The 19,786-nt window shown below is 36.6% G+C and overlaps 1 long non-coding RNA gene across 2 annotated transcripts in view; it reads left to right on the forward strand.

Annotated features, from left to right (window-relative positions):
• The window catches only part of LOC102126289 (uncharacterized), a 44,665-nt gene extending 26,089 nt beyond the window's left edge, over window positions 1–18,576 (forward strand). For both annotated transcript variants that reach the window (XR_001491492.4, XR_001491490.4), the window contains exon 4: window positions 18,261–18,576. This is a non-coding gene — a long non-coding RNA (uncharacterized lncRNA). The remainder of the gene's footprint in view (window positions 1–18,260) is intronic.
• The last annotated feature ends 1,210 nt before the right edge of the window (window positions 18,577–19,786 follow it).

Raw genomic sequence — 19,786 nt, forward strand, 5'->3', positions numbered from 1 at the left:
ATATATAAAAATTATCTTCAAATATTTGGACATAGGATAGGTGAAATATACATTCAAAATGTCTTCAAGGCTGGGCATGGTGGCTCATGCCTGTAATCCCAGCACTTTGGGAGGCCAAGGCGGACAGATCACCTGAGATCAGGAGTTCGAAAACAGCATGACCAAAATGGTGAAAACCCATCTTTACTAAAAACACAAAAAAATTAGCCAGGTGTGGTGGCATGTGCCTGTAACCCCAGCTACTCGGGAGGCTGAGGCAGGAGAATCGCTTGAACCCGGGAGGCGAAGGTTGCAGTGAGCCGAGATCACACCATTGCAGTCCAGCCTGGGCAACGAAGAGCAAAACTCCGTCTCAAAAAGAAAAAAAAAAAGAAAAAGCCTTCAATTATTGTATAGACTTTATCAGTTTATATTATTGCCAAATATCTAAAATATTTACCTTATTGAATATTTTAGTAAAATAAAAATATATAGCAGTCTAATGGTAGATATGATTGAGTCTGCTGTTATGTGATTAATTTTGGTTTTTGTTAGAGATAACATTTTTACATAGGAAATCTCAGCATTGGATAATGAAATACATAAGGCAAAGCATTTCTTATATATGTGAAATATATATCCTCACAAGGCATTTTGAATTGCCATTTTCTGGAGTAATGCTTTCTAAAATTCCTTAGTATCATGCTATACCTGATCACACAGCATGTACTCCTTAATCAACCTGACTGTGGAAGAAATACAGAAGTATAATTACGTTTGTTCCTTCTGCTTCTTTTCCTGGGTAATTCCTTCTTACAGTAATTAGATGGACTGCGCAAGGTAGGTTTACTTGTGGAGGGGGAGCTTGATAGGGGGAACCGAAGCTCAATCCAGGTAATAAAACTGTCTGCACCGGGGACAACATTCTTACACTGAAGTCTTTCAGAAAAAGAAAAAGTTCCTTGTACTGTACTTGCAACTCTTCTATAAGTTTGAGATTGTTTCAAAATGAAGAAATAATTTTGCAAAGAAATTTATGCTTTCTTAATAACAGTAAAATAAAAACCAATCAAATTTTAAAATTTCAAGTTATTATCTAGATTGTAGATTGAATACGCCCAATAAAACTTCTCATCAAAGTGATTTTTTTCAAAGTCTGCTATAAATTCTTGTTTAGATACTGTGAAGATGACAGAAATCATTATTGATTGTGGATTTTTCCGTAACCTTGTGTAGTTAAGATTGGTACACAGTTCACATAAATACTGACCTACTGAACACCATAAACTAGTAACTTTCAATATGTAAAACACAACTCAGAAGTATAGTTAGGGCACAATCTTTTGGGGAAAAGTTCTAATTATAACCTTTGGCTTAGAAGTTTATTTCTTTTAGATAGTCTTATTTTCTCTAACAGTCACTTTGTGTTTTGTATGCAGAAATGAAACTGTTAGAATGATTAAAGACTTAAGAGATGGTTTAAAGTAGATCATTGTACTATGAAATGATGGTCTTCAGTGAAATGAATTACAGAAATGAGCATGTAGCATGGATAATCTTCTCTTGACTTTGAAGTATTATAGGAACAAAAGCATCATACTTCTGTATCAGTATTTATTTGAGAAGATGTCATCCTCACAAGTAAACTCAACTCTATAATCTTTCTAAAAATGAGGCAGTGTCATAGGAGTCTGACCACTTACTTATACTTTTATTATGAACATACTCATGGATTTTATATTTTTTCAGAGTTAAAATGGTTTTATGTGTGTAGTAATTGGTAGGGAGCTTAATAACTCATTTTTCAAAAGTGCTTTTAGCTTTATTATTTGCTCAACGAAATTAACCTGAGAGTAAAAATAGATGAATGATAAAATTTGTGCTAAAACATGTAATTGACACTATGGATTTGAATAGCATTCATATATGTAAGTGAAGTGAATGGGAAGTTTTAAGGTGGTTGTTTCCATTTTCTGTAATTCCTTGCTTAGTAAGGTAAGTTAGTGTTTTGTTTGTTTGTTTTAGCAAATATTCAATGCCTGTTCTCCACATTTACATGGGAGAGTATATTTTTCTATCCCAATGATGCTGGGCTTGGCTACACAATGCCTCCCTCCCTTCCCCCCTCCCTCCCTCCCTCCCTCCTTCCCTCCTTCCCTCCTTCCCTCCTTCCTTCCCTTCCTTCCTTCCTTCCTTCCTTCCTTCCTTCCTTCCTTCCTTCCTTCCTTCCTTCCTTCCTTCCTTCTTTTCTGTTAGGAAACTGGAGTCTTGCCTTATCACTCAGGCTGCAGTGCAGTGTCACCATCACAGCTCACTGCAGCCTAGATCTTCCAGACTCAAGTGATCCTCCGTCCTCAGCCTCCCAAGTAGCCACAACTATAGGCATGAACCACCATGCCTGGATAATTTTTTTGTATTTGTAGAGATGAGCTCTTACTATGTTGCCCAGGGGAGCCTAGAACTCCTGGGCTCGAGGAGTCTTCCCATGTTGACCTCCTAAAATTTGGGATTACAGGCGTGAGCCACTGTTCCCGTCCACAACTTTCTTTGGTTAGTAGGATGTTAGTGGATGTGATGCAAGTAATGGTTTGAAAAATGTTTGTAAGATTGGGCTTGCTCTCTTGCGCTTCTACCTTCTGCCATAAGAACGTGCCTCAGACAGCTTATAGCCCAAGGAAGATGAGAGGCTTGTAAAGCATGTCTCAACCTGACCTGAAGCTTAGACCTAAGATCAACCAACCCAGCCTACATTAGCTGAACCCCAGCCAGTTAGCATATGTGGGAGCTAGAAATAAATGTGTGTTGTTTTAAACCAGTGAGATTTTGCAATTGCTTATGACACCGTGTGGTAGGCAGCATATGGCCCACCAAAGAGGTTCATTTCCAAATCCCTGGAACCTGTGAATGTTACATTATATAGCAAATGGGAATTAAGGCTTGTAGATGGAATTAACATTACTAATCATTTAACCTTAAAATAGGGAGATGAATCTGGATTTTCTAGTTGGGCCCAATATAATCACAAGGGCACTTAAAAAAAAAAAAAAGATTTGATTATCAAGAACCAGTGAGATGGCAGCTTGAGAAAGAGTCAGCCTGCTGTTGCTGGATTTTAATATGTAGAAAGGCAGTCATGAGCCAAGGAGGGTGGGCAGTCTCTGGGAGAAGGAAACAGATTACCCTCAGGCGCTTCCAGAAGAAATTGAGCCCTAGTAACACCTTGATTTTAGCCCAGTGAAACCCATTTTAAACTTCTGACCTTTAGAGTTACAAGACAATAAATTTGTGTTGTTTTAAGACATTAAGTGAGCAGTAATTTGTTGCAGCAAAAATATGAAACGTTATAAAATGCACAGAAATAGCTAGTACCACAAAATTAGCACTGATATGATACCACAAAAGTATCTGGGGATGGGTGGTCAGTGAGAAAATAGTTACAGGAGCCTGGAAAATTTTTAAGGAAATTATTATAGGTGCTGGAAAGATGGTAAACTGTATGTAATGGTGTACATTTCATAGCTTTTGTGATAGAAATACGGAAATTATACCTAATGAAATTTAGAGCAATGTGAAGATATTTCAAGTCAAAATGTTGAAAGTATGAGCTCGTTATTGTTAATTATGGTATGACAAAAAAGAGACAAAATCAGAAAAAGGAAGGTCACTTTGCAAACAGAATTAAGAAGGAATGGCTGGGCGTGGTGGCTGACGCCTGTAATCCCAGCACTTTAGAAGGCCAAGGAAGGCGGATCACGAGGTCAAGAGATCGGACCATCCTGGCTAACATGGTGAAACCCTGTCTCTACTAAAAAATACAAACATTAGCTGGGCATGGTGGTGTACACCTGTAGTCCCAGGTACTTGGTAGGCTGAGGCAGGAGAAACGCTTCAGCCTGGGAGGCGGAGGTTGCAGTGAGCAGAGATTGCACTACTGCACTCCAGCCTAGAAACAGAGGAAGACTCCGCCAAAACAAAAAAGAAGAAATATAGACAGTCCCAGATTTCCAGCTTGCATGATTAGAACATATGAGCTATTTCTTACAAAATCAAGGGGGGACTGCACTACACCCATTAGAACAGAGTCCTAGAAAAATAGACCAAGTCCAGGATGCTACCATTAAGGCCTTAGGGTAAATACCAAATCAAGGCTGTGGTTGTAGCAGATTTGCTAAGATTGCTAAAAATATTAAGATCATATCTAGTTAATTTTTAAGCTAGGCAAAAAGGCTAAAATGGTTAAGGTTATGGCCCCAGAGTAGGCTGATGTGGTCAAAGTGCCTGTAAATAGGTCAAAAGAAGTAGGTATATATAAAGATTAATTTTATGTGTCAACTTGGGTGAACCATGGGATGAAAATATTTAGTGAAATATCATTCTGAATGTTTCTGTGAGGGTGTTTTTTTTTTTTTTTTTTTTTTTAATGAGAGTAACATTTAAACCTGTGGACTTCCAGTAAAGCAAATCACACCCCATAACATGAGTGGGTCTCATCAAATCATTTGAGGGCATCATAGAACAAAGATTGACCTCCTCTGAGCAAGAAAGAATTCTGCTGGCCGACTGCCTGTGGACTGGAATTGCACCTCTTTCTTGGGTCTCCAGCTTGCTGTACTACTCTGCAGACTTTGGGCTTACCCAGCCTCCACAATCATGTGAACCAGTTTCTTAAAATAATTTTTCTCCCTGCCCTACTATGTTGATTCTGTTTCTCTGGAAAAGTCTAATACATTATGTCTAGCAAAAGCTATGGATGTGGCTTTTGGCAAGCAGATTTGACTAAATCAAATAAACCACAAAACTTGTGGGAGAACTCCAAATATCTATACTATAACCACTTACAGGTTAAAAAGTTTTCCTTTGGAGAGAATAAATATAAAGATTCTGCTTGGAAGGACATCACATATAGTTAGTAGTAAACATACCATGTCAAAAACATGGTGAAAGTTTATGTGAGACCTCTTAGACTTAAGTCTATCAGCTTCCCAAGCCCTGGCATTTAGAATTATAGGCTTTCAGAAACAATATTGGAAAAGTGTTTTTTGGGGAATCTGACCAGAGTAAAATAAAGTATCTAAATTCAAAACATGGTTCCCCAAATTAAATGGAAGTCAGGTCATTCTAAAGTGAAGCTTATAGTGCTAAACCACACACAAAGGACCTAAATTTTTAAATCAGTTTTATACTGGAATACTCTTAAATATCTCATAAGGGCTGTCCTTCCAATGATTGCAATTTGAGAGAAAAGCTTTTCTCGTGAGAGGTAGAAACCAAGATAGCAAACAGAGAAAAGACAGTTTAAGAAACAAAGAATACTCAGAGAGAATAAAACTTCTTAAAGAACTATAATTATTATTTGGAAAGACAAAGTAACTTATTCTAGCCATAAATGAAGAATAAGATATATACAATTAAGCTATATAAGATAAAGAACAAGAAGTGAAAAAAAAATTGAACTGCGAAAAAAAATGCAATAGTGAAAAGAAGAAAATTGAAACAGAATATTTCATTATAAATCTTGAAACATAGAACATAAGATCCAAGAATAAAAAAAAAAAAAAAAACCTGGAGAGAAAGGACAAGACAATGAAAGGACTAGCTCAGTGCTCCAGTTTCTAATTTAAAAACTTGTTGGTACATAATACATGTATATATTTATTGATTACATGAAATGTTTTGATATATGCATGCATTGCATAATAATCACATCAGGGTAAATGGAGTATCCATCACCGCAAGCATTTATTCTTTGTGTTTAAAACAATTCAATTATACTCTTTTAGTTACTTTAAAATAATTATTTTTACTCGAATCCTCCCATTGTGCTATCAAATAGTAGGTCTTATTTATTCTTTCTGACTATTGTTTGTACCCATTAACCATTTCCACTACCCCCTCCCAGACTTCACCCACTGATTACCCTTCCAGAGGCTGAACCATCCTTCTACACTCTGTCACTAAGAGTTCCAACCGTTTTAATTTTTAGCTCCCACAAATTAGTGAGAACATGTGATGTTTATCTTTCTGTGCTTGGCTTATTTCACTTAACATAATGACCTCCAGTTCCATCCATTTGGTTGTAAATGACAGGATCTCATTCTTTTTATGGCCGAGTAGTACTCCATTGTGTATAACTACCATATTTTCTTTATCCATTCATCTTTTGATGGACACTTAGGTTGCTTCCAAATTTTGGCTATTGTGTACAGTGGTGCAACAAACACAGTAGTGTAGATATCTCTTTGATATACTGACTTCCTTTCTTTTGGGTATATATCCAGCAGTGCGATTGCTGGATCGTAGGGTATCTCTACTTTTAGTTTTTTGAGGAACCCCCAAAATGTTCTCCATAGTGGTTGCACTAACTTTTATTCCCACCAACAGTATATGAGGGTTCCTTTTTCTCCATATTCTTGCTGGCATTTCTTATTGCCTGTCTTTTGGATATAAGCCATTTTAACTGGGGTGAGATGATATCTCATTGTAATTTTGGCTTGCATTTCTCTGATTATCAATGACTTTGAGCAACTTTTCATATACCTGTTTGACATCTGCATGTCATCCATTGAGAAATGTTTATTTAAATATTTTGTCCATTTTTAAATCACATTATTAGATTTTTTCTATAGAGTTGTTTGAGCTACATATATATTCTGGTTATTAATCCCTTGTCGGATGGATAGTTTGAAAATATTTTCTCCCATTCTGTGGTTATTTCTTCACTTTGCTGATTGTTTCCTTAATTGTGAAGAAGCTTTTTAACTTGATGTGATCTCATTTGTTTATTTTTGCTTTGGTTGCCTGTGTCTGTTGAGTATTACTCAAGAAATCATTGCCCAGTCCAATGTCCTAGAAAGTTTTCTCAAAGTTTTCTTTTAGTAGTTTTATAGTTTGAGGTCTTAGATTTAAGTCTTTAATCCATTTTGATTTGATTTTTGTATATTATAAGAGATAGATGTCAAGTTTCATTCTTTCACATATGAATATCCAGTTTTCCCAGAACGGTTTATTAAAGAGGCTGTCCTTTTCCAATCTATGTTCATAGAACTTTTGTCAAAAATGAGTTCATACATAGATGTAAGGATTTATTTCTGGGTTCTTTATTCTGTTCCACTGGTGTGTGTGTTTGATTTTCTGTCAGTACCATGTTGTTTTGGTTCCTATAATTCTATAGTATAATTTGAAGTCAGGTAATGTGATCCCTCCAGGTTTGTTCTTTTTCCTTAGAACAGTTTTGGCTATTCTGGGTCTTTTTGTGGTTTCATGTAAATTTTAGGATTGTTTTTTCTATTTCTGTGAAGAATGTCATTACTATTTTGATAAAGATTGCATTCAATCTTTAGATTCCTTTGGGAGGTATTGACATTTTAACAATATTATTTTTTGAAAACATGAATATGGGTTATCTTTTCATTTTTTGTGTGTGTCCTCATCAGTTTCTTGCATCAATGTTGTATAGTTTTCATTGCAGGAAAATTTCACTTCTTTGGTTAAGTCCTAGATATTTTATGTTATTTGTAGCTATTGTTAATGGGATTATTTTCTTGATTTTTTTTTTCCCCCCGATTGTTCACTGTTGACATATAGAAGTACTACTGATTGGCCAGACATGGTAGCTCATGCCTGGAATCCCAGCACTTTGGGAGGCCAAGGAAGGTGGATCACTTGAGCCCAGAAGTTTGAGACGAGCCTGGGCAACACGACAAAACCCCATCTCTACCAAAAAATACAAAAATTAGCTGGGTGTGGTGGCATGTGCCGGTAGTCCCAGCTACATGGGAGTCTGAGGTGGGAGGATGGCTTGAACCCAGGAGGTGGAGGTTACAGTGAGCTGAGATCATGCCACTGCACTCCAGCCTGGGTGACAGAGTGGGACTCTGCCAAAAAAAAAAAAAAAAAATTATTTTATCTGTAAACAGAAATAGAAATAATTTAACTTCTTCCTTTCCAATTTTGATTCCCTTTATTTCTTTCTCCTTCATGATTGCTGTAGCTAGAAATTTCAGTAATATGTTGAATAACAGTGGTGACCAGTGGGCATCCTCATTGTGTTCTAGATCTTAGAGAAAAGGCTTTCAGTTTTTTTCCCATTTAATACCCTAGCTGTGGATCTGTAATATATGGCTTTTATTATGTTGAGGTATGTTCCTTCTATACTTAGTTTTCTCAGGGTTTTTTGGGTTTTTTTTTTGGTTTTTTTTTTTTTTAATCATGTGGGGATGTTGAATCAACTGAAATGATCATATGGTTTTTGTCCTTCATTCCATTGATATGATTTATCACATTGACTGGTTTGTATATGTTTAACCATTCTCGCATCCCTGAAATAAATCTCATTTCATCATGATGAATCAAACTTTTAACATGTTGTTTAATTTGTTTGCTAGCATTTTGTTGAGAATTTTTGCATCCATATTCATCAGTGATATTGGCCTGTAGTTTCCCTTTTTTGATATGTTTTTGTATGGTTTTGGTACCAGGGTGATACAGGCCTCATAGAAGAATGAACTTGAAAGTATGCCATCGTCCTCTATTTTTTGAGATAGTTTGCATAGGATTGGGATTAATTCTTCCTTAAATATTTGGTAGAACTTAGCAGTGAAGCCATGTAATACACAGCTTTTCTCGACTGGAAGACATTTTCTTACAACTTCAATCTTGTTACTTGTTATTGGTCTGGTCAGACTTTGGATTTCTTCATGGTTCCATGTTGGTAGGTTGTATGCATCCAGGAATTTGTTCATTTCTTCTAGATTTTCTAATTCATTGGCATATATAATTGCTCATAGTATTCGCTAATGATCTTCTGAGTTTCTGCAGTATCAGTTGTAGACTCCTTTTTCATATCTGATTTTATTTATTTGGGTCTTCTCTTTTTTGTTGTTAGTTAGGCAGGTTCTTTTTTATTGTTAGGTTCCTCAATTTTGTTTAACTTTTCAAAAAAACAGCTTTTTGTGTTATTGACCCTGAATAACCAGCAGGGATACCCAGGTAGGTATCACAGGTTTTGGGTGAGACTCTGAAACTTGTTGGCTTCAGGTGAAACTCAATACATTCCTAGTGGTGGTGGCTATGGAGACAGACTCCTTTTACTTGAGAAAAGCAGAGGGAAAAGAATAGGGAACTTTGTCTTGCACCATAGCTATCAGCTGTGCCACACAGGGGTATATCGAGCACTAAGTGGGTGCTTATTTAAATTGGGTCAAATAAAAGTGGGTAGGAGATATTTCTTCAAAAAGATAAAAAAAGAATACTTAATCTATAGAAATATTGGATGGACATTTATACAACTGGGGGAGGGTTGCACATTGAATTAATGATTAAAAACAAAGACAAAATAAGGCAATTATTAATCTAAAAAAACAAAAATTATGTAGGAAAATGATTGTGGATTATTATAGGCTTTGTTATGAAAATAATTTAAATAATATTAATAACATACTCATTGATTATATTATTAGCCAAATGTTTTATATAACTATATTAGGATGATAGAAAAGTAGAAAGTGTTTATATAAATGCTATGTGAGAAGAGAAGGGGGTCCTTAAAGAAAACGAAATTCTTATCTTTTCTAGTGGAAATAGGTAACCCCTAAACTGATAAATGAGGAAAATAATAATATAATAATATTATTTTCCATAGAGAGATGGAATAATACACAAATAGATTGGTAAAAGGTTTCACTATGCTGACCAATGGAAATGTGGGTGAGAAAGAGTGAATGGTAGCTTGCATGGGATTCCTGTCCTTCATTAAGAATGCGACGTAAATAATTTATTTCTCATACTATGTATACAAACAACATTGTGAAAAATAAAATTAAGTTATATAAAATAAAATCCTCCCTCTTACATGCTGTAAGAGAGTAATATTTGCCTCAAGACAGACCTAATGAGAAGTTTATTGTGAATTCATCTTTATTTTGTAAATTTTAATTTTGGAATTTATCCTTTCAAGACATATTTATTGACTGCCTAAAGTTGCAAGGCATGAGACTTCTATTTTCAGACAAATTTATTTCTGTCTTGATTCATATTCACTCTTATTAAAACCAGCAGTGGCTATAAGCTAATCATAAATTGTTGGACTTTCCCCTAAGTATGTTTACAGTCCTTGGTTTTAAGTACTATATTCAGTAATCTAACACAGCTTAATATTCATAATAAGAAAAATAAATGTATTTTCATTTCTTCTAGGCAATAAACAGTATTATTCTGAATTTTAAGCAAGATGGGCTGGAGATAATAACTAATGATGATGAAAACACAAATTTTAATATAAGAAGTCATTTTTTGGGTAAAGCTACAAGTTAACTATAGTTCCAAATAGTTTTATTTTGTATTTTATGCAAGACCAAGGATAAAGAGGTGAGAAAAAGGATTTTTTTTCTTTAGAGATAGTGATAACATTAAAATAGACTGTTTCATCAAGTAAATACAATGGTATATAATGATCATGGGAAAAAGAAAAATATATCCACAATGGCAGAAAGCAAAAGTGCATTTAAGAAGTGAAGGTCATAGATAAATATGAAGTTGTCTTTGAGTATATCCATCAATACACCAGTGAAATATATTTCTAAAGGTTGAGTCTTTCTGTGGAATAGTAAGGATTTGATAAAACCATGATGAAGATAGTCATTGGGTGAACTGCAGCCTTGATGTACCTGGATAGATCCATAAGTGCTGATTAAAAAGTGGGGAATGTGTAGATTATAGAATAGTGTTCCTTAACAGGATGCTGACAATAGACTTTACAACTTTATACATTTTACACATTATAATAAATGTAAAAATCTTATTAACATTTTAATTTTATTTCTGTTTTAAACTTTTACACAAGTCTACTTTACTTTGTGAAAGCTAAATTTATTTTTAAGAACTCAATAGGCAGAAATCTAGGCTTTAAATTCTTAAGTATGTTGCACTGAAACCCCACTACTCCTTTCTGTTGCTCAGATGTCACCTATAATGCTGATTTATCTCTGAGTATCTCTCACTGAAATGAGTATTTTTAATTTATTGTTAGGGATAGCCAGCAAATTATCCCAATATTTTCAATTTGCTTACTTTTTCTAGTCCACTGGTTCTCAGACTTGAGAAAGAATCATTTGAGAGCTTGTTAAAACAGATATTGCTGCTCTGCAATCTCAGTTTCTCATTCAGTAGGTCTGTGTTGAGGCTTGAAAACTTACATTTCTAGTATGTTCTCAGAAGATTCTGATAATGCCAATAGGAGCAACACACATTGAGAACACTGCTACTGATTATATATAAAGTTTTGATAATTCAAAAACTTAACCAACCAGAATCTGTTCACTAAGCATCTCTTAGGCATTATGTTAGGGACAGAGATTACAGTGTTATTCTGAATTTGGTAGGTCTGTGTTAAGTCTTGAAAATTTACATTTCGAAAATGCTCTCAGATGATTCTGATGATGCCAATAGGAGCAACACACATTGAGAATACTGCTATTGACTATATATGATTCGTTGTAAGTATGATTGTAAATATGCTTCCCACTAAGGGGAAAGTCCAACAACTTATAATTTGCTTACGGCCACTGCCAGTTTTAACAAAGGTGGATGTGAATCAAAAAAGACAAAAATTTGTCTGGAAGTAGAAGTGAGGATATAGCCCTCATGCCTGGGAGCATCAGAGATTACAGGGATAAAAAAGACAAAATCTATGTGCTTAGGGACTATCAAATCTAGACAAAGCTTTTAACCTAATTTTTCATCATGAGGATAAAATATTTGACCTTCTAGAGAAGTACTGTCCAAAAGAAATAGGATATGAGCCAAAAATACAATTTTAAATATTCTAATAGCCATATTAAAAAAAAATAAGTAAAATTAATTTTAATAATATATCTTATTTATCCAAATATAGCTAAAATATCATTTTAACATGTAATCAGTATAAGCATTATTAACGAGTTCTTTTACATTCTTTGTTTTCATACTGAGGTATAAATTAGTGTGTAATTTATACCTGCCATCCATCTCAATTTAGACTGGTCGTATTTCAAGTGCCCAAAAGCCACACGTGGTTCATGGCTACCATATTGTAGAGCAGAGTTATAGAGAAGAAAGAAACTATCAAGAACCAATCCATGTTGTCCCGGATTTTAGCTGTGACTTCTAGGAAGACGAGCTCCACATCCATATTTTCATGACTGACCTCTCTCATTAGAGATTCTCTTCTGCATTTCTTGCTGATTATGGCTCTTCTTAGATTTATTTCCATGATCAGATTTGAAACTTCTAAAGTACTTTTTCCCAAGCTAGCTAATTTTTTGGCATTCCTGTTTCTTTCAGTGATTTTTTAGGTTAAAAAATCAATGTCATTTTCAATTCATTATTTTTCTGATACTTTGTCCTGAGACTCTAAATACTACTCTGGTTTTGGATTGGGCCATTTCAACGAATATTTAGTTTATTCAACTGGCTCCCATCTCTTTCCTGCACTTCATTCAATATTTCTTAAAACATATTGCATTCTTGGCACTATACTGTGCTATAGAGATAAAAAGATAAGTAAGATTCAGCATCTGCCCTCAAGAAATCTGCATTCTGTCTTCCTTTACTAACTCATCTTGTTATGAGAGTAAGGCTGTCATCCTGTGCCTTTCCTGCTCAGAATGCCCAGTGTTCAAATATTCCATTGGCTGCAAGATACAACTCCAATATGATTCCATTTCCATACATTATGTTTACAGCCCTATATATAACTGTTCTATAGCGCACAACCTCTGCTCAAGTTGGTTTCTTCACTGTTCCTGCGATCTAATCTCTATGATTTTGTGCATGTAGCTTCACATAGCTGATTCTGTGTGTTTTTAACTTATATTTATTATTTTAACTTTTAAAATCTCTGACATATTTTCTCTTTAGAAAATGACTATTATTTCCAAGATAAAGATTGCTTATGTTTGAGTGGGTTCAAAATACAAAGATGTTTACTTGAGATATTGACAAAGCTGAAAACATTCAGGAAGATTTCTTGTTCAAAAAAGTAAATCAACAATAGCAATTACGACAAAAACAAAACACACTTGGAACAAGTATCCAATCTTTATGAAAATTCTTTACCAAAGAATACTGCTTAGTTCATGAAAGAAGAAACCACTTGAAGGAAAACAAAATACTTATTCCCAAAATATTGAGGATTGTTAAGACGTGAACACACAAGGGAACACTCTGCCTCAGCCTCTATTTGCCTTATGGTAGCACATAAATCCTTTCTTCCTAGAGACAGAACTTGCTTATCAGCACAGAGAAGGCACCAGCAGGCACTGGAGAAAACTGGAAACAGATTTACTATTTTCCCACTTTTTCCTGCCGCTTAAAAGACTGAAACAGCTCTCTCTTTTGTCTTGTCACATAGAATGTATGGCTTTTTGTTAAAACACTATTTAAACAAGGCCCCTAAGCCACTGCCTTGAGAGAGAAATACTTCTGTACTGAGGCCTCTCCCTTGTGATGGGTATAGCACATGTTAATAAACTGCTGCTGGGTTTTCTTTTGTTAATTTGACTTTGGTTGTCAGGAGGGTATCTCAACTTAGAACCTGAAGAGAGAGGGGAAAAAAAAAAAAAAAAAGGAAAAACTTTTCTCCCTCCACCGCTACTTAATCCTAAATGACTAATTCTGCCTGGAGTTAATTGATTAGACAAAACATAGCAAGGAATTTTCCCACCAAGATGTTTCCAAATAAAATACTCTTTCACTGAATAATATACATTAAAAGGTACTCCTATTTTGGTACATAAACTTCACCTTTTTCCTAAAGATAGAATTCTCAGGTCTCTTAACACTTGTTAACTTTGGAAGAGATAGTATTATTTACTAATTAACACAGAACCTAATGAGGCATTAAAAATGTAAAGAAATTCATGATCTCTTCAAACTAAAGATATATAAAGAGAATCTAATATTTAAAGTTCTTGGACTGGGCACAGTGGCTTACACCTGTAATCCCAGCACTTTGGCAAGTTAAGGCAGGTGGATCACCAGAGTTCGGGAGTTCGAGATCAGGCTGGCCAACAGGACGAAACCCATGTCTACTAAAAATACAAAAATTAGCTGGGCATGGTGGCATGTACCTGTAATTCCAGCTACTCAGGAGTCTGAGGCAGGAGAATCACTTGAACCAGGGAAATGGAGGTTGCAGTGAGCTGAGATAGTTTTACTGCACTCCAGCCTGGGTGACAGAGACTCTGTCTTAAATAAATAAATAAATAAACAAATAAATAAATAAATACAATTATTTTATATCAGTAATGATCTATATTGGATCTCAGGAAACAGACTTTTTGCCAAAATATGTACTTTCAAATAAAGTTGACATTGGAAAACAAACACAAGTTATGAGTTTTTTGTTGTTGTTGTTGTTGTTTTTTTTTTTTTGAGACAGAGTCTCGCTCTGTCGCCCAGCCCAGGCTGGAGTGCAGTGGCGCAATCTCGGCTCACTGCAAGCTCCGCCTCCCGGGTTCACGCCATTCTCCTGCCTCAGCCTCCTGAGTAGCTGGGACTACAGGCGCCCGCCGCCGCGCCCGGCTAATTTTTTGTATTTTTAGTAGAAACGGGGTTTCACCGTGGTCTCGATCTCCTGACCTTGTGATCCGCCCGCCTCGGCCTCCCAAAGTGCTGGGATTACAGGCATGAGCCACCGCGCCCGGGCCGAGTTTTTTAAATTAAAATATAGTCAATTGAAAACAACATAGAAGAATGTGACTTAAATGGGTTACTTGTGGCTCTCTTGTATAGGAAAATATGTAATTTTTCCTACATATTAATTAGAGGACATCTTTTGGTCTTGTTTTGAAATAATAAAACCATGATAGCATAATAGTGTGATATGTAGTGTCACAGTATCTTATACTATGATTCTATTTTTAGGTTCTTTATTGAGATAGTCTCCTGAAAACAAAAGTCAAATTAACAAGAGAAAAACAAGCAGAAGTTTATTAACATGTGCTAATATTGTGATACATAGTATCATAGTATTATGATACACGTGTATCTATGATATACATGATATATAATACCTTGATAAATCAAAATCACTATAGCATAACTGAACTTTGGAGTCAATAGAGATTCATTATATATGCGTTTCTCACTGAAAAGATGGAAAAAGTAAGAGAAAAGAAATCAGATCAAGTCTTTAGAATTTCAGTAGGTTGCATTATAGGAGAGGAACCCTCAGTTTAGAAAACATGCAGGTTTGTTACATGAGTGTATTGAATGATGCTGAGGTTTGGGGTATGATTGATCCTGTCACTCAGGTAGTGAGCATAGTACACATACTAATGTCATCAAATAAGCAGTTTTATTCCAAGCAGATACAAAAAAAAATCATTGCCACATAATCGAATATAACAGGATATTATATATTTTAATGCATGATAACATCAAAGTATAAAAAGCTATGTTAAAATTAATAACCTTCATTTCTTTATCTATATAAAAGTTCTAGTGTGTATTGACCTTTTAAGACCTATAAAGCTCTTTTTAGAATTTCTCACAGCATTGGTACAGTATTGACACATTCCCTCATCAATTACTTATCTGAGAAAAATTTATATCTCCTTCGTTTATAAAATTTAGTTTTGCTGAATATAAAATGCTTAGCTGACAGTTATTCTGTTTAGAGAGACTGAAGACAGGACCTCAGTCCCTTCTGGCTTGTAGGTTTCTGCTGAGAAATCTGCTTTTAGACTCAGAGGTTTTCCTTTATATGTTATCTGATGCTCTTGTCTCACTGCTCTTGGAACTGCCTGATGACTACATGCCTTGGTGCTGTCCTTTTTTGCAATGGATCTCCCAGGAGTTCTTTTATCTTCTTGCTTTGAATGTCTAAATCTCTAGCAATGCCAATGAAGACTTTGTCAATTATTTCTCAAATAGGTTTTACAAACATTTTGCTTTTCCTTCTCCCCTGAGAACACAAATAATTCTTAGGTTTGGCCAGTTTACATAATCCCATATTTCTTGGAGACTTTGTTTCTTTTGTTTCTTTATTTTGTCTGATCAGTATAATGTCTTTGACCTCTGAAATTCTTTCTTCTACCTGGTCAGTCTATTAAAACTTTCCATGAAATTTTATAGTTCCCTAAATGTGTTTTATTGTTTCCAGAAGTTCTGACTGGTTTCTCTTTAAAGTATCTATCTCCGATCTCCTTAGAAAATTTTTCATGCATATCCTGAATTGTTTTTTAATTTCTTTGTTTTCACCATCCTTTTGTATCTCCTTGAGTAACTTAATAACCAACTCTTTGAATTCTTTATCTGATACTTCAAAGATTTCATCTTGGTTTGGATCCATTACTAGAGATTTAATGTGATCTTTGAGAGTGTTATAGAAACTTGTTCTTTCATACTGCAAGTATTATTTTTCTGGTTTCCTCTCATTTGATTGGACTATTCTAATTATTATTATTTTTTATTATACTTAAAGTTCTAGGTTACATGTGCACAACATGCCGGTTTGTTACATAGATATACACGTGCCATGTTGGTTTTCTGCACCCATCAACTCATCATTTACATCGGGTATTTCTCCTAATGCTATCCCTCTCCCAGTCCTCCATCCCCTGACAGGCCCCGGTGTGTGATGCTTCCCTCCCTATGTCTACGTGTTCTCATTGCTCAATTCCCACTTAGGAGTGAGAATATGCAGTGCTTGATTTTCTGTCCTTGTGATAGTTTGCTGAGAATGATGGTTTCCAGATTCATCCATGTCCCAGCAAAGGACATGAACTCATCCTTTTTTTTATGGCTGCATAGTATTCCATGGTGTATATGTGCCACATTTTCTTAATCCAGTTTATCATTGATGGACATTTGGGTTGGTTCCAAGTCTTTGCTATTGTGAATAGTGCCACAATAAACATACGTGTCCATGTGTCTTTTTGGTAGCATGATTTATAATCCTTTGGGTATATACCCAGTAATGGGATCGTTGGGTCAAATGGTATTTCTAGTTCTAGATCCTTGAGGAATCACCACACTGTCTTCCACAATGGTTGAACTAATTTACACTCCCACCAACAGTGTAAAAGTGTTCCTATTTCTCCACATCCTCTCTAGCATCTGCTGTTTCCTGACTTTTTAATGATTACCATTCTCAGTGGCATGAGATGGTATCTCATTGTGGTTTTGATTTGCATTTCTCTGATGGCCAGTAATGAGGAGCATTTTTTCATGTGCCTGTTGGCTGTATGCATGTCTTCTTCTGAGAACTGTCTATTCATATCCTTTGCCCACTTTTGGATGGGGTTGTTTGTTTTTTTCTTGTAAATTTGTTTGAGTTCTTTGTAGGTTCTGGATATTAGCCCTTTGTCAGATGAGTAGATTGCAAAAATTTTCTCCTATTCTGTAGGTTGCCTGTTCACTCTGATGGTAGTTTCTTTTGCTGTGCAGAAGCTCTTTAGTTTAATTAGATCCCATTTGTCAATTATGGCTTTTGTTGCATTGCTTTTGGGGTTTTAATCATGAAATCTTTGCCCATGCCTATGTCCCAAATGGTTTTGCCTAGGTTTTCTTCTAGGGTTTTTATGGTTTTAGGTCTTATATTTAAGTCTTTAATCCATCTTGAGTTAATTTTTGTATAAGGTTTAAGAAAGGGATCCAGGTTCAGCTTTCTACATATGGCTAGCCAATTTTCCCAGCACCGTTTATTAATTATTTTTAATTTAATTATTTACTTGAGATTTTTAAAACATGTCTTTCTTTCCCCTTAAGGATATGACTTTAATGTTTATAGTTTATTGTTATCTAGCTTTGGCTCTGGGTGCTTTCAGTGGTGAAGACTTTGTATAAGTTTTTTGGTTCTAGGGAATCTTTGTGTGATGGCTTTCTCAGATGCTGATTATAGTAGCAGGGTCACTTTCTCCTGTGGGGCTGGAATGGCAGAGGTCTTATGAAGCTTATCTCATTCTCCAGTGGTGTTCACTTTACATTTATTTCCCAGCATTTTATTCACTGGATGAACGGCTCAGGCCTCAGGCCAGTAGGAGATACCCATGGGCAAAAACTGGCTGTTGCTAAAGCAGGTGGGTAAATGCAATACCCCAATTGTGGGCAGAGGTCCCAGCCTTGACAGAGACAGCTGCAGAAGCTGTCAGTGAAATGTGCTGAGGTCTTTTCAGGGGAAAGAGAGGCAATTACCACAGGTCCCCTTTCATGCCAGCAGGAAAGCAATCTGCTTCCCATTCACTCTCCTGACCTGGTGTGCCAGCTCTTCAGACCAGACAGGCATCTTTTTTTATTTGCAGGAATGCTAATGTTCCAAGGAGAGAAGGATTTTAACTCTACCTCTCATGCAAGCCTAAACCTGCGGGGCACTCCTCCTATGGGGATGCATTCACCATGAAGTGTTCCAGAGAGGCTGTCTACAGATGTACCCATGCAGACACCCATTGGAGAAGCCCTAGCTGTGTCTGCCATGGTGGTTGAGAAGAAGTCCCCTTCTCCAAGACCCTTCATAAGCACTTGGACTGCCTGACTGTTGGGGTAGAGCTGCAGACTTTCCCCATTGAGCCTAGTACTGCACATGTGTCTCTACTGAAATAAAATTTCTACAAGTGGAAAGTTGAAATCTGTGCTATTTTTGGTTTTATTTTGCTTTTGTCTATGAGGCATTTCCTTCATGTGGTACACTACCCTTTTCCCTAAGTGTAGTTATCCCTGAGGGCCAGAATGTTGTAAATACTGCTGCTTCTCTGGGTCTAGCCACTAAGTAGGGATGCCACACCTCAGGCTGGTGTTGGGGAATGTCTCTAAGGGATCAAGTTATGTGACCTGTCCTCTAGTCTCCAAGCAGTGGGTGCCAGCACTAGTTCTGGTGGGAGTGGAAGGACAGTAATGTAGAATCTGAGATTTCCCTTGTTATAAATAGCCTTAATGTGTTGACTTTCTCAAATGTTAGCTGTAGTAGTAATGTACTAGTCACATGGACAAAATCAAGACCCCATGGATAGCCAGGTTGTGCAAAAGTTTTCTCCTTCCTGAGCATTGTATTATTCTACTTGTAGATGTCTTAATGGGTTATGCCAAGTGGCCTCCAACCAGGAGGTGGCTTTGCAAAAGAACACCAGCTGCGATGGTAGCAACGGTGTTTGTGCTTGCCTTATGTTACCCAGGGGAGGTACTCTAGTGTCTCAGGCAATGGATTGGGCCGTGGATCTTTCAGAAGACCTTGTCCATTGTGTAATGCTACCAGGGTGGATGGAGAGGCAAAGCCCAGTGAGGTCTGGGTCAGGCAAGTCTGCACTTGGCTCCCCACATGCAGGTGCAAGCAGCGGCCCCAGTAGGGATCTCAGGGCAGTTCCTTGGCCACTAGAATAATGTTCCAGGAAGGGGCACAACTGTATCTGCTGCACAAAAGACTCTGCATGGGAAAAGGAGGTAGCAGGTGGCAGTAAACCCCACTCAGTTCCCGTGTACTTGGCAAGGCCGGTCTTACACCCACAGTGTTCTGCTAGCAGCTAGCTGTAATCTAGGCAGCCTGTGCTCAGATCTCAAAACTGCCTTAGGCCATAAGCCTTCCCAACCAAAACACAAACCACAGCTTTCAGGCCAAGCCCCTCCTGGTCCACCTGCAAAGCGTGAGCATCCAGCTTCTGTGCCTATGGCTGCAACACACTTCCTGCTCACCCCTTGGTTCTGGCTGAGGGAGTTATTCCCACTCAAGATTATATTGCAAATCTCAGGCATTTCTCTCAAGCTGTGACCACTGTCTGAGTTCCCTGGTTGACTTCTACCAGGTTACCTGTGGGGTAGAATCAGGAATGGCATCCCT

This window comes from Macaca fascicularis, chromosome 6 (genome assembly GCF_037993035.2).
Source record: "Macaca fascicularis isolate 582-1 chromosome 6, T2T-MFA8v1.1".
In the NCBI taxonomy this organism is placed as follows: domain Eukaryota; kingdom Metazoa; phylum Chordata; class Mammalia; order Primates; family Cercopithecidae; genus Macaca; species Macaca fascicularis.